The 13,456-nt window shown below is 37.9% G+C and overlaps 1 protein-coding gene across 5 annotated transcripts in view; it reads left to right on the plus strand.

The window, feature by feature from the left end:
• The window catches only part of SSBP2 (single stranded DNA binding protein 2), a 169,032-nt gene that overhangs the window by 111,089 nt on the left and 44,487 nt on the right, over nt 1-13,456 (plus strand). The window lies entirely within an intron of this gene.

Consider the following 13,456-nt stretch of genomic DNA (forward strand, 5'->3'; position numbering starts at 1 on the left):
CAACAGAAAACAATTTGTATTATGTTATATAATGCGTAGTTAGAATGAGTGTGTACATTACTGTATAATTTTCTAGATGTATGCAAAATATGAAGATTGTTTAGCTTAAGTTTCTCTTCCTCATGGATAAGAGAGAGCAGTACAGGTATGATGTGCAAGCTTCTCTTTTTTGAGCATAAGTATTTAAATTGTGAACTGCTTGTGACTATGATGTATTGTTTTCTGGATGGCTCTTTTTTTACACTCCCCCCCCCCCCAACGTCTCTAAAGTGTACTGAAAATATATGATTGATTGAGTCTTAAATGCTTTATGTGACAACTAGCAGACTATCAGGGGCATTATTGTGTTTTTAAAAAACAAAGGAATTTTGATACATTCATTTGAATTACATTCAGTTACACATATTTGTATGAAACACAAAAAAATCTCAAATCTCGTCACCCTACAAAAAAGGAGCTGCTATTGTTTAATAGATTGCCAATAAAACTTAGACTATTTATAGCCATATTATGTACATGTCATCTCATAATTTGTCTCTGACATGTACACAGCTATACCCATGTTTCTGCTTTTTAGAATTTTACTTCCCAACAAAATTTTAGGTTCTTGGCAGTGCCATCCAGTTCATTTAAGCATGGAGGTTTTTCTGCATCCTTATATCAAATGGTTGTGCCTTGAGTTTTATAGGACCCATTTAAGAGCAACTCCTGTGTTTCACCTTTTTTTCTTATTTGATACCATAGACCAATGAACTTCTTAGCCATTTACCCAAAGATGTAAAAGGCTATTCTGGGCTTATTCATAAGAATAACTTTAGAACCAAGAACATAGTAATAGATTGCTTTGTTCTATTAGCTACCACACATTTTACATGTAACACCAAGCAGCTGCTTTTCTATCAGTTCAGCTTACATAGGCATGTAGCTAAGAAATGTCATAAAATTTCACCTGCAGTGAATTGTTCAGTTTCTCAGTTATGTAATTTGAAAGTATGCTCATCCAACTATGTTGTGTGCTGGTGAAACTTTAGTTGGTGGTCTCTCTAGAAGAATAGAATTATATTCTATAATTAATGAAACTATTTTTAGTTAAGGCTGTTAGATTTTATAAATTTTATAAATGTTTGTATATATTTTGTTAAAAGTATCTAATTGAAATTATCAAACAGTTGTATGTGACTTAATTTCTTGTTTTCTATTTGGTGAAAAGTGTCCATCTTTTTAAAAATATGATGTCCTCCCTTTGAGTCTCCTTTTTTTTAAAAAAAAATCTAAATTAAAAGAAAATAGGAACATACTGTTAATTCAAATACTTAATGTTATCTACTTGCAATTAAATATTGATAAGGTTATATAGTGTCTTGCAAAAATATTGACACACACACCCCTTTCCCCTTTACTGTGATTTGCCTAAATGAGCTCTGATGCAACCCACTGCCTCCAGAAATCACACAAGAAATATGTTGGAAGGCATATCTCAACAAACAGCATGATAAGGATCAAGGAGCTATCAAAACAAGTTTGGGATAAAGTTTGCAGAAGCACCAGTCAAGGTGGGGTTTACAAAATCTCCCAAACTATGAACTATTCAATCCATTATTACAAAATATAAAGAATAAGGCTTAGCTCTGGAGAAGTCAATTTATAGATCTCAGTGACCACATAAGAAAAGAGAGGCAACTGAGGGCCAATGGTTAACTCTGAAGGAGCTGTATAGATCTGCAGTGAAATGGGAGAAACTCTCTATGGTCAACTATTACCCAGATGCTCTACAAAGCTGGGATCTATGAAGGAAGTGGGAGAAAAAAGCCATTGCTCAAACAAATGCCAGTCAAAGCTCATTTGGAGTTTGCAAAAAGCACAGCAAGCTGGAAAAAGACTCTGTATATTGATGAGACAACTGAAATTTTTGGACTTGGCACAAAACAGCAATTTGTAGGGTAAAACCAGAAGAGCGTAGTACCCTAAGAAGGCTTTTTCCATAGTGAACCATGGTGATGGCATGTGGCAACAGCATGTGAGGATGCTTTTGCTTAGCAGGGACTGGGAAACAGGTCAGGGTTAAAGGGAAGATGGATGAAGCTAGTATTTTAGTGGAAAACCTGTTCAGTTTGCAAGGGACCTAGGATTGGGGCAGAGGTTCACCTTCCAGCATGACAAGGACCTGAAATGTACAGCCACAATAGCACTAGAGTGGTTTAAAAACAAGAACCTGGATGTTTTTGAATGACTCAGTCAAAGCTTAGAAATGAATCCTGTTGAAGATTTGTGGTAGTACTTGATAGTTGCTGTTCATTAGTGGTTCCCATCCAGCTTCATGGAGTTGGAGCAATTTTACCAAGAAGAATGGGCAGATGTGGCAGAATCCAAATGTGCAAAGTTCATAGAAACTTAACTCAAGAAAATTGGCAGCTGCAATTGTTGCCATCAGTGCTTCTAATGAAGTAATGACTCAAATTATAGTGAATGCAACTACAACGTGCCAATTAGTTTTTGTTTATTTAACCTTTGTGACACAATAAAAACTATTTTACACCTTCACAGTGTTGAATATTGTGTTTACATCAAAGTGATAATAATGACAGTTAAATCCTTTTCCATTTCTGGTTGTAATACAACAAAATAGGGAAATGTTCAAGATGTGTCTGTGTGAATAATTCTGAAAGACATAGTGGGCTTAGTCTTCAAATAGGAATCTTGCTGAATTTATTTACGTGGTTAGTGAGTGTCAAACAGAAACCTGGGTTTCTGTAAGCACGTCTTTTTTTGTGTATGGTCTCTCTGAAGGTACAGACCTTGGTTGCATATTATTTGGAACTTCCTTAGAACTGAAGTCCACAAACTTCTAACACAAGGAGCTATCTCCTGATTGGAGTGCACATTCACAAAGTTACACATTTTCCCTCCTTTATTCTCTTTCAACTGTTGTAACATTATGGAGAACATTCACTGTTTCAGGAAGCTATGTCTACTTTCATCTTAGTTGCATATTCTTTGTTTGTTTTTGTCTCTCTGGCTATTCATTTGTTTCTGTGGCTTTTCTGCCATGCAGAAGGCATGTTGGTTCCAAGATCAGACTTTATGGATTATACTTCTAGGTTTTATTATTTTTATATGAAGTTACAAATAATTATAACTGCTGTATCAGCCTGTTAATTTACATGTTGGCTCAGGAATCCTATACATTTCAAAGTATGAAATTTCATTTAAATGAACCATTTACATTTATAATATTTCCTGTTGTTGGTTTAAACAAATAGAACCTGATTGTTCCATCTCCAAATTCCAGTGTAAATTGTGTTGGTCTAATAATTTGTTCATTCATATATCTACAGCCGTTCTCCAGGAACTAATAATTGACTGTTTTTCTAGCCAACAATTAAATGATACATAGAGAAAACACAATTTCCCTTGCACCATTTCCTGTCTTCTGCTTTAATTGCTGTGATAGTAAAGTGTGCTGCTCAATATATACTGAAATGTGAAAGTAGGTTTTCATCATTAATGCTACAAAACAAGGTGGAAATTAAGAGCAGATTTAGTATGATCACAGAACTTATTTTGTGAAAGATAATCATGGTAGTCAACACAGAGGCTGTGTATGCCCCCCTCCTCCCCAGTTTCTGCAACCTCCTCAGGTTCCTGCCACAGCTAACATTTCCATGACTCTTCTGGGAAATATTGCACTGTGGAAGGATGTACTTTGTTTTCCAGATGCTGTCCTTGCATGCTTTCAAGAGTATGAAACTATTGGGAAGCAAGGCAATGTACTCTGTGCACTATGTTTTGTAGAAGGGTTGCTGGAATGTGAGTAATGGAGGCACAATGCCATCAGTCTGAAAGTCCACCTATCTCTGTATTGCCAGCACTGACTGGCATCAGCTCTTCAGGGAGAAGTCATTTGTTAATTAGTTAACTAATTTTTAAAATTTCTTTTAAGTTTCCCAGATATACTTACATAAAGGCCCTACAACAGTATAATAGGAATGCCCCTCAGAGCCATACAGACCACCCAAACAATGAGTGACAGAGAAATAACATACAGACTTGGCTTCAGTCCATGGCATAGCACACCAAAAACTTATTATAGACAAGAAGCAGGCAGGCATTTACAGATATCATGTCAGTTGAATTTTAAAAACACACTTTTCTACATTAAAATGGTACTTAGTCCTAAGTGAATATTTAACATCAGGACAACAAATTATCAGTTTATTCCTCTAGCTGTGATAGTGTTCTGATTAAATGAACTCAAAATACAAATCTGCGCATGCTCAGTATATTTCTTTTTTTTATTCAGTTGTGAAACAATTTTTTTATCCTAACATATCACAAATATAGAAGTAGTTGTAGAACATGGATTTGCAAATCTGTGGTTTACAATAGTGCATGCAGCATCTGAAGAAAAGGTAAGAATTTTGCAGTCCTCTGATTTTAGACTGCAACTCTCAGGAGCTCTAGCCAGCATAGCTGTCCAAGATCTGGAAGCCCAAACAGTTCCCGTGCGCGTGTGTGGACTTCCGTCTGGAGGGCCTTTCTCATGGATTACTTTTGGTTCGGGGTTGGATGTGCCTACTCTACCACTACTTAGTACTGGTCACATAACTGAAGAGTTTTTTGTTTGTTGTTTTCATCACTAGTTCTGCCTTCAAAATGTCTTACAGAATCTTGTCTCTCACCATATCTACAAAATTGTCTCTACGCTGGAGACTACAAAATTGAAATTGTTTTTATATTATATTATGTTTTATATTATGCCCAAGCATAGTTCTATAAGCTACTGTCAACTGTCCAATTTAAATTGCTTATTGCAATTGCTTATTGACTGAAAACTACTAAATCTAGAGGTACCTTGTCATTCCATAATATACAAAAATCTATTATTTAAGTATGTCGTCTTCTGGGTTTTTTTCCCCAGTGTTTTGATCTGTATGCCAGTTAGGCCATAAAGATATGCACTCATTGTGTTTTAAGAAAGTGTATCTTACAGTAAAGTAGAAACTGTGTCAGGCAAAAAAGAAAAAAGGAAAAAAAGGTTTTACCAGGTAATGCTATCATTGACTCTTAACAAAAACAGGTAAATGCCATGTCATTAAATTGAAAGGAGCATCAATGAACATGATCATTATAAAAATATGAATAAAATATTAGTCACTACAGTATAAAGGCACAAAGTTTCCTTCCATTATGAAAGCATAATTTTGGTGTTACTGTATTTTTCTTTTTAAAAATCCAATAACTGTTAGCAGAGAAATTCAGAAAATCTAACCCAGTTAATGGCTCCTTAAAGGGAAGATGTCACCATGTACGTAAGTTAAAATTCTTGCTATCTCCATAACTGGCATAGAACTATATACCTTCTAAACAACTTATTAGAGTAGTAGTTTTCAAAATGTGTTCAGGGAACTACATTGTTCCTTGGAAGGTCATGAAAAGTTCCATGGTTATGCTACTTTACAATTGAGTTGGGTGTTTTTAAAGTTGCCCTCATATTTTCCACAGGTCAGCAAGAGATCTAATCACTGCTGCACATATTTATTATATGCCCTGAATTGGAAATGAGATAAGCCTGTACAACAACATTCTAGGTTTCTGTGGTAGATAAGGGTTTCTCAATACTTCTTATGCTCATCATCATTATCAACATCATCATCCCACCCTTCTCCTAGGGCTAGGATTCAGTGTGGCTTACAAACATTAAAAAACAATACAATTTTTAAAATATATAAAAATAATACATTGAAACAATACAGCACCCCAGACCATTCTTTAACAGCTGTCTGTTTTGAATGCCTGTCTGAAAAGGAAGGTTTTCACCTGTTGACAGAAGGCCATCAAGTAAGGGGCCATTCTGGTCTCCCTAGGCAGGAAGTTCCAGAGTCTAGGGGCAACCATGGAAAAGGCCCTCTCTCATGTCCCCACCAATGCTGCTTGTGATGGTGGTGGGATGGAGAGAAGGGCCTCCCCTGAGGATCTCAGAGCCCTGGCCGATTCATACAGGGAGATACAGTCTGCCAAATAGTTTGGACCTGCATACTTCTGCATACACTTCTGTATACAGAGTAGGTTCTGTGAGTATCCTTGATTTTCCTCACACATAATTTGCATACAAAGAAAACAGCAGACCTTCATGCATAATCTTCCTCCACATAGGCAGTTATGTATATTACTTGTGCAGTAGTTTGTAAACTTGCATTCAGATGTAGACCTGTGACCTGCTAGATCAGGGTTTCTCAACCATAACATTCTGCAAGATATTGTGACTAAAAAAATAAATAACATTTTATCATCTGTAGATAACATTTTATGCTGGGACTTTTGAGACCTGAAAATTATTTCAAGGTTTCCTCCAAGTTAAGGTAGAAAAAGACTGCTCTAGATCATGGCACCCAGCCAAATCATCTTAGTCAGAATCTGCCCACTAGATATCCTTAATTGCCTTTTAAAAAATGTATTGCCTTCAAATGGGAGAAACAGCAAAGGCAGACATTTTCCTAGGACCACCTACTACTTTTTTGGTTCTTTTTTATGCTCCTTACTGTTCTGTGCAGCCGGAAATTCCACATGTGGTTCTAACACTGTGTGGTGCAAGTCAACAGAAGAAACTTTACTGCATGCAGGATCCCTGTCAGTTTAATACATGAGACCAAAAAAGTTATGTATTGAAGGGAAATGCGATTGTTTCATGTAAAGCATTTATGTTATACTTACTAGATGGTAGTAAAGCTAGACAGCCAGTGTGATGTAATGGTTTGAGTGTTGGACTGTGACTGGGGACCAGAATTCAAATCCTCACTTGGCCATGGAAACCCACTGGGTGACTGTGGGCACATTTCATTCTCTCAGTCTCAGAGGAAGGCAAAGCCAAACCCTCCATTAACAAATCTTGCTAAGAAAACCTCATGATAATTCAGTTTAGGTTCCTTGTAAATTAGAAACCTCTTGAAGGCACACAATGAGTATAAAATTCATATTACGGTAGTCTAATCCCAGCTCACATTCTGTTTTAGTGAGTGAGCAATCCACTAGTGAAACCTGTTTAGAACAATAGGAAGAGGCAGGAGGCAAGATGAAGAAGAACAGAGGAAAAAGAAAAGTAGGGTAGGAAATTCATAGAATCATAGAGTTGGAAGAGACCACAAGGGCCATCCAGTCCAACCCCCTGCCATGCAGAAACTCTCAGTCAAAGCATCCCCAACAAATGGCCATCCAGCCTCTGCTTAAAGATGTCCAAGGAGGGAGACTCCACTACACTCTGAGAGAGTGTGTTCCACTGTTGAACAGCCCTTACTGTCAGGAAGTTCTTCCTAGGAGCCATTCCCACTGGGCATATAACACGACGTATATCGCTGCGATTCTGACTCAGATTTTTTTCCCGAGTCGGAATCGAATCTGACCCATCGTTCCTATTAAAAACAGGTGCAAACAGACCTGGGTTTTTTTACCCCTGTTTTCGTTCACATTGGTATTTTCCCCGTGGTAATTTGAAGCAGGTTATTTTGCTCCCCGTTCCCATTGCCCTTCCAGAACCTCTTTTTTTAAAAAAAACAGCTGTCAATCAAGCACCTAAGCGCTTGGCGTCACAGCCAATCAATCGCTTAGGCGCTTTTCCCCTCCGAGAAAGGGAAAAGGGAGCCTCTATTCCCCTCAAATCCCTTTGCATCCCAGTCTTCTGTGTCTTCCCATAGTCCCTCTGGAAGAGAGAAGGAGCCTCTATTTGCCCCAAATCCCTTTGCATCCTAGGCTCTTCTGTGTCTTCCCATAGTCCCTCTGGAAGAGAGAAGGAGCCTCTATTCACCCCAAATCCCTCTGCATCTTAGGCTCCTCTATGTCTTCCCATAGTCCCTCTGGAAGAGAGAGGAGCCTCTATTCACCCCAAATCCCTTTGCATCCTAGGCTCTTCTGTGTCTTCCCTGTTTCCCACTTCACTGGGGGAGAGGCTGTGCGAACGGGGGAAATGGTGCCGGTAATGCAGGAAAGAGAACAAGCAGGTGACAACCTCAGGCCAGCCCTTTGAGCACTGCTCCTCACATCCCCTAGTTCCCGAATCAGACACCCTAGTCATTCCCATTTGTATGCTGCAAATCAGACGCAGGAGGCACAGGAAAACTCACTGAAAATGTGCTGTTAAATTAAACCGGTTTATCAACCACTGATTCGGGTTTTTTCAGGATAATTCGATCACATGAGAGTCAGATTCGAATTCGAATGGGAATTATATTGGAACAATGCGGATTGAATGCACGCTCAAATGGGAACAATGCACCCATTATTCGTGTCCTGATCTGTGTTATAAGCCAGTGGGAATGGGGCCCAAATGTTGAGGTGGAATCTCTTTTCCTGGAGTTTGCATCCATTGCTCCGGGTCCTAGTCTCTGGAGCAGCAGAAAACAAGGCAGCTCCCTCCTCAGTATGACATCCCTTCAAGTATTTAAACAGGGCTATCATATCACCTCTTAACCTTCTCTTTTTCAGGCTAAACATTCCCAGGTCCTTAAGTCGTTCCTCATAGGGCATGGTTTCCAGACCTTTCACCATTTCCTTTGGACACATTCCAGTTTTTCAACATCCTTTTTAAATTGTGGTGCCCAGAACTGGACGCAATATTCCACGTGGGGCCTGAACAGAGCAGAATAGAGTGGCACTATTATTTCCCTTGATCTAGACACTATACTTCTATTGATGCAGCCTAAAATCGCATTGGCCTTGTTAAGCTGCTGCATTGCACTGCTGACTCATGTTCAACTTGAGTGATCTGAGATATTTGGAGACATTAGTTTCAGGACCTTGTCACTCTTCTGATGTTCTGTATGTACAGTCCGTCCTTGCCTTAGGCGGGGGATCCGTTCCAGATCCCGCCGCGTAAGGCGAATTCCGCCTATGCTCGAGCCCCATTGGAAACAATGGGGCTCGTGCGTGGCGGCGTAGCGGCGCAGGCGCCCATTCAATTGAATGGGATGCACTGCCCCTTCCGCCCCGCGCGCGCCCCGCGGCTTGAGCGCGTATGCTCAAGGCCACGTATGGCGCGCCTGCGTATAGCACAGGCGCGCTGTATAAGAATCATAGACTCTCAAAAGAAATGTTCAGTTGTTGAGGCATTGCACTTCTTGATACATATTCTCTTGGCTTTGAGTGAATGATGCTTGAATTTGTACATGTGATAGTTTAGGGATTTAATATCAGAAAACATTGTTGGAAGTGTTTTCCATTTTTTCTTAATTCATGTGGGTGCCACCAAAAAGCAACTTCTGTTGATGTCATCGGTGGATGAATATCACTTAATTGCCTCTTTCACATATATGCTTAATCTTGGGGAGAGCTGGTGGTGACAGGGAAATATTAAGTATTTTAAAAAAAATAATTTGTACCAACAGATCAAATAAAGACAGTTAAATATTACTCTTACACACAGGGATCACCCAAACATAGGTATGATTTACAGCAACATTCAGTAATATGTGACTAACTTTAATTGGAACCCATGCATGATGTTGTCCCATGAATGTTCTCCCCACCTTACTTGCCATGGGTGTGCATTTGCCACTTTCCTGGTATGTGGAACACAGTGTTGACAAGTGTGGATCAAACAACTGGCGGGGAGTATTGGTCAGGAATCAATAACATCTCATTTTCTAAATGGTTTGATGTTTTCACCACTTGCACAGTGGTAGCTGTTGCAAAATGATACATCATGATATTAACAGAAATTATTACTGGCCATGGAAACCTTAGAGACAGCAGCTCCTTATTAATGAGTGGAATTGTCAACTCCTTGGCATTGAGGAAATGGTGAAAGAGGGGCTTTGAACCGATGACTTTTTAAAAATGAAACGTGGTACTGCTCTATTAGTGTACAGAAATAGTTTATAATTAATGATACTGAAACATGGCAAGATCAAAACTGATTATAACATAGTTTTTTTGTGGGTTTTTCAGGCTATGTGGCCATGTTCTAGAAGAGTTTATTCCTGACGTTTTGCCAGCATCTCTGGCTGGCATCTTCAGAGAATGAAGATGCCAACCACAGATGCTGGCAAAACGTCAGGAATAAACTCTTCTAGAACATGGCCACATAGCCCAAAAAAGCCACAAAAAACTATGGATGCCAGCCATGAAAACCTTTTATTAGAAAATACTTTTGAATAATATCTAGTTGGCTTGTATTGCTTATTCCCTCCAGTTAATTTCAGCTGTTTAAGACATTGATCATTGCTAACAATACAATAAAGCACCAAAATAACTTTTTAAAAAATGAAATTTTACTCATTAAAGATTGAAATTGGATTTAAATAAATTTCATTTGCTTTCCAATCTGCATACTGCTTTCTGGTGTTTAGTCACAATCAATGGTTAACCAATGTATATATAAATATATGAATTCTCTATTTTATACTCCTGGTTAGCAGTATACTTTTATCTTTTGTTAACATCTGCGTCTCAGAATTCCTGACCCATTTTCATTTGGCCAGGATACTCTCTATCTTACCCCCCCCCCACACACACACACACACACACACACACACACACACACTCACGCAAATGAGTGGAAAGCAAATGGGAAAAGAGAGACAATATTTGTTTCTGCTGATAGCTCTTATGTCTTTTGTAGTGCCAGTGTGTGTGTGTGTATAGGGGTGGTGGTGGACATGAAATGAAAACATGGAGCTGTAACTGGAAGGGAAATCTGAGGAGCTCAGCACTGCCTAGGCTGCTTTGGATCCAACTCATAGATTTTTTCCCTCTTGTACAAAGTAAGTCATGCAGAGAATAGGACAGAGTTCATATCTAAATCACCCAGGAAATGCTACAAAATAGTTAACTCTTAATACCATGGAAGGAAAAGATTGATCTCAAACAGAAGTTCACTTATAAGCATAACGTGCAGCTAAACAACTTCTGCTAGTGACCAGGCATATACAGGTTTGGATCAAGTATGTGTGTGTTAGAAAACATGAAATAAGAAATGTATTCATATCTGTTCAGTTACTTTTCCTTGATGTTTTTTGTGAGGCATATTGCAAAATTATAAATGATCAATGATAATTGCTAAAATAAAATTATTTATTGTAGTTGTGGATATACTAATGTAGTGGTGACAGAAGGGGTGTTGACAGTGGCTTTCAAAGTTATAATTTATATGCTGTTCTTATGTAAAGGCTTGTGTGTGTGTGTGTGTGTGTGTGTGTGTGTGTGTGTGTGATGTGTATGAGATTATCATGCCATCTAGTGGCTACTTCATTCTCTGCATTTCCTCTTGTAACAATGCTGTATGGAAACTGAATTGATCTTATAGATCAACAGCATTATTATGCATTAAAAACACATACACCATAAATACATTTTTTTACCCTGAAGTATGTTGAGTACAGTAATACCATTGCCTTATTAGTCTTTCTGATGTAGGTGGATATGATTACTTGTGATAATACCAGCTTTGTTTATGGTGAAAAGGCGGAGTACACAGTATACAGTATGTTAATAAAATAACCATCAATATTAATGAAAGAATATAAAATGAATTATTTGTCTTTGTCTCCAATGCCCATCTAATATTATGAGCATCTTAATTTGAGAGTGGTTCATATATCTTACAACATTGAGTCATTTTGGAAAATACGCATTTGTCTAACTACATCACTGTCCTCCTAGGATAAGCAAGGTCATGGTCTTGTGTTTTTTTCCCCCCAGGCTCACCTACAAAGCATCTTATCATTCATTTTTGCTGACCAGACATCTATTCTTCCCTCCCCACAACATACACACATACATATAAATAGTTCAGAGAGGAAATTTTGAGATGTATGGAGCATAATCAGCAAGCAGTGTGATTCTCCTCTTATTTTCCAAAAATATGAAATAAATAATATGAAATACAAAATTAGGATATGCAACAACTGTAGAAAATGAATAAATATGAATCGGATTCTAAAGCTTGTTCCTGTTTGCTGTGGTTTATTGAATAATTGTCCTGCAAACAGATGTTCAGGTAGCATGGAGACAGGATATCGCTGTCTGATATTGGATTGTGGCTAGCACACATATAGATCTTTTCTTCTTCTTTTTTAATCTTCTGGAAAGGCACTGTATAGTTTTCATTGTACTTAGGAGCATCTCTCTCTGATAACCCAATTCTGGCCCTCAAGTAAGGTGGGGGGGGGGAGAATACTAATCAGTGGTGCAAAACCCAGATTTTCTATTCTGCCCTTTTAAAGGAAGAGCAAGGAAAGTGGAGTGTAATATTTGAACCAACAAGAGGAAAACAACATGGAAATTTTGAAGAGATATTGCTTTACTTTTAAATAGAAAGAAGACACCACATGAGTAGTAAGCTCACAGAGTATTTGTATGATAAAGGCTAAAGCATGACAAACATAGATTTTCTGTCAAGACTCATGCAACCTAGGCAGTTATATAGATGCTTGATTCACAAGCTGTTCTTAGAGGCTAATGGATTTCCTTTTGTTTGCTGTGTAATTTGATAGCAAGTACAGTCTGAGACTATCTGAAGGAAATAAAAACAATGTTCAAAAGTATTTTGAAAGGGAAGTATTTTAGACTACTGAGCAGCAGTCTTGTATGAAAATTCAATTTTTAGCTGAGGACACATTTTGACAGAGCTAGATTACTATTAAGCAAGCTATCTAGAGATGCAATATAGTTGCATTCTTGAACCTACTGATTAGCACGTGAAGCTAGATTTAAAAAATGCTATAGTAATGATAGAAAAGCTCTGTTCATAGTGAATCCATTTATGTTTAAACTAATGTTTTCCTGAAGCTACTGCCTCTATGTTCATTGCTCTGCAAACAATTTGTTTTAATCAAATACAAGAATGAATGATGCATGTGGAATTATCCCACTTTACCTTGGCAATGTGGGATAATTGCCCAAATAATAGTGAACATTTCCCAAGTTGCTCATGCAACTTGTAATCTAGCATTCATATTAATAATAAAAGTATTTCTGATATCCCTGATTGTTTCTTTTAATCATAAATATAGTACATTATTTGTTTCCCATGTAGATAATAGAAAATATTTAGTTGATAACAATATTGACATGCTTGACTTATTTCACCTCTCTCTGACCAAGTCACATAGTCAATGGAAAGAGATTCTAACCCACTGTGAATATACCTCAGTGTGACTTTGGGAATTAATTAGTAGGTTAATTTACTGGGGTAGTATGAGAAAAAGCATTAACTGAAAATCTTCCAGCTTATGTATCTAAGGCTGAATTTCTCCTATTTAAGTAGGGGACACACCATTGAATTCATTGAAACTTTTTTTTAGTAGACACACATAGGATTGGCAATCCTATACATAATGAGAAAATCACAATGACGGCAGTGGAAGTTATTTCAGACTTAAGATGCATAGAATCAAAGTAGTCAAAGTGACTACCCTACAGTAACCAATGTGATAAAATGGAATAAGCCTACAGTCCACTTTATGCT

Source organism: Sceloporus occidentalis, unplaced genomic scaffold, assembly GCF_023333645.1.
Source record: "Sceloporus occidentalis isolate IW3139 unplaced genomic scaffold, rSceOcc1.0.p SCAF_1, whole genome shotgun sequence".
In the NCBI taxonomy this organism is placed as follows: Eukaryota; Metazoa; Chordata; class Lepidosauria; order Squamata; family Phrynosomatidae; genus Sceloporus; species Sceloporus occidentalis.